Source organism: Oratosquilla oratoria, chromosome 30 (assembly GCF_046742065.1).
Source record: "Oratosquilla oratoria isolate Oo_2021 chromosome 30, ASM4674206v1, whole genome shotgun sequence".
NCBI classification, from domain to species: domain Eukaryota; kingdom Metazoa; phylum Arthropoda; class Malacostraca; order Stomatopoda; family Squillidae; genus Oratosquilla; species Oratosquilla oratoria.
In genome coordinates, this window is record NC_134806.1 from 13473769 (window position 1) to 13476268 (window position 2500).

General features: G+C 41.3%; 1 protein-coding gene across 1 annotated transcript in view; it reads left to right on the forward strand.

The window, feature by feature from the left end:
• The window catches only part of LOC143041022 (octopamine receptor beta-2R-like), a 277536-nt gene that overhangs the window by 6688 nt on the left and 268348 nt on the right, over positions 1-2500 (forward strand). The window lies entirely within an intron of this gene.

Below are 2500 nucleotides of genomic sequence, written 5' to 3' on the forward strand. Positions count from 1 at the left end.
AGTCAGTATTCTTGACATTGATAGTAATCGCGCTGGCTGCAATTTTGTTGTCAGTAATCTTGTTATTGATGATGATTATATTGTTATTTCTGGTAATGACAATAGTTTCCATTATTGTTTGTGAGTTGCTTAAATTGGTTGTTTGGGAGTTACTTCAAATGGCGTTGGCAAAATTTAAATAATGTTCATTATTTTTGACAGCGGACAATATGAGGACCATTTAAAATTCCACGCGTGTTGTTGTTCTTGTAGTTATTTTATGCACACACACACACACACGCACACACACACACACACACACACACACACACACACACACACACACACATATATATATATATATATATATATATACATATATATACATATACATATATATATCTATATATATATATATACTGTATATATACATATGTATATATATATATGTATGGCTCGGGTTCCGAATAGCGACTGTAATAACAGCGACTGTCAATAGAGCGACTTCACAACAGCGACTCCTTTAAAACAGCGACCATCACAACAGCGACCACATGATAGCGATTGTATTATAAGAGCGATTGTCATAACAGCGACATCATCGCATCAACTGCATGAAACTGCTCAGTAATAGAAAATTGAAACCTAAAGGGAATCGAATTTTTTTTTATTTGGACTAGCTATAGAACTCACATGATTTGAAAAGAAAAAGGCTAGTCAAGCCAAACAACAGAAAGTCATATAGTCAACTGAAGTGACCACGGGGGGAGGTTTCGAGCAAGGGAGTGGTGGGGTAGGTAAGGGGTGGGGGAAGAACACCAACCCACGGAGGGAGGAAGGATTAGATTTGCCCCAACTTGCGTCCTTTTTGTCCTGCTGTTTTGTCAGATCCTTGATGGTCCTGCTAGAATGTCCCACTACTTGAATATTACTCGGCTCAAGTGTCCGGGTGAGGAGGGAGGTCACGTTGCTGGTTGGTAGGATTAGTCTTGTTGTTGGTTCCTTTTGTTGTTGCCGACCTTCCATTATTTTAATTAAGTAATATTCAAGTAGTGGGACATTCTGTGAGCACCAATGTCAGTGTTCTTGATAAAGCTCTAACGAGCGAAACGTTAAACTACCAATATAGGCTTCGACCTCACATGGTGTTGTTCTTCACATTCTTGTCGGCTTTTGCCATTTGTATTCAAGTCTTAACAACCCAAACATTACTACGACCGACGACCGAGCGACCGACCAGTAAATTCACTTCAGTGAACTTATCTTACAAAGTGAACATAAACATGTAAACACGAACAAATAAATATGAGCGATAGAAACATAAGTCTGCGACCTTTTGAGCATATTTAATTCTGAACCTATCTCACAAAGTAAACACAACTAAACACCTAAATACAAGCACGAAAACACAAGCAATTGAAACATAAGTCTGCGACCATTCTGACCGGTTGATAGTAAAGTCGCTATTGTTACAGTCGCTGTTATAATGCGGTCGCCATTATGACAGTCGCCGTTTTGAAAGTAGCTCACCTGATTACGTCGCCATTATGAAGCCGCTATTATGACTGTCGCTGTTTTGACAGTCGCTATCCGGCCCGGATCCCATATGTATATATACATATGTATATATATATATGTATAAATACAGTATGTATATATATATATATATATATATGTATATATATATATATATATCAAATCAAATCAGCCATCCTGAGTCCACTGCTGAACAAAGGCCTCCTTCATAGCATTCCATGATTCACACGACCGTGCCACCCTCTACCACGTCACTCCCGCAAACCTCTCGATCTCGTCTCTCCACCTTCTGTCTGGTCTCCCTCTTCCACGCTTCCTATCTCGCGACGTCCATTCAGTAACACACTTGCTCCATCGCTCATCAGTCGTTCGCACCAACTTACCTGCCCAATTCCACTTCCTCTCTTTTACTGCTTCCACAATATCTTTCACTCTAGTCTGCTCTCTCACCCAACTTGCTCTCTTTCGGTCTCTCAGTGTTATTCCCATCATTGATCTCTCCATTCTCCTCTGTGCATATATATACATTCTAGTATATTTTGGTAGATATGCACAATAGAAACTACTTCATGGAGAGGAGGCTACACCAGGAGTTAATTAACTGTTTCCAAATCCATCATGTTTGTGTCTTCGGCCAGATAGGACAAATATCACTCATTAGTAACATAGTAAGTAGGAAATCTACGGCAGGAGGCGCTGAGTAGCTGCAGCTGAAGCCGTCATCTTTGCCCTATCATGCTCTTAGATTCTTGGGGGGCAGGTAACAGTCGCCGCTGGAAATCGGAAAGGAGTGCGGGATTCAAACCCACAACTAAGCCAACACGAGACCAGCACGCTTCCTATTACACCACGGGTGGATTTCATAGGCAGAGCTGGGCGCGTTCCTATATGCATTCCTAGATGCGTTCCTCGGTGTCCTGGCATGACTTTGCTCAGAACACCGAGGAACGCATATGGGAACGCACCGAGTAACGCTCCCAGCTAT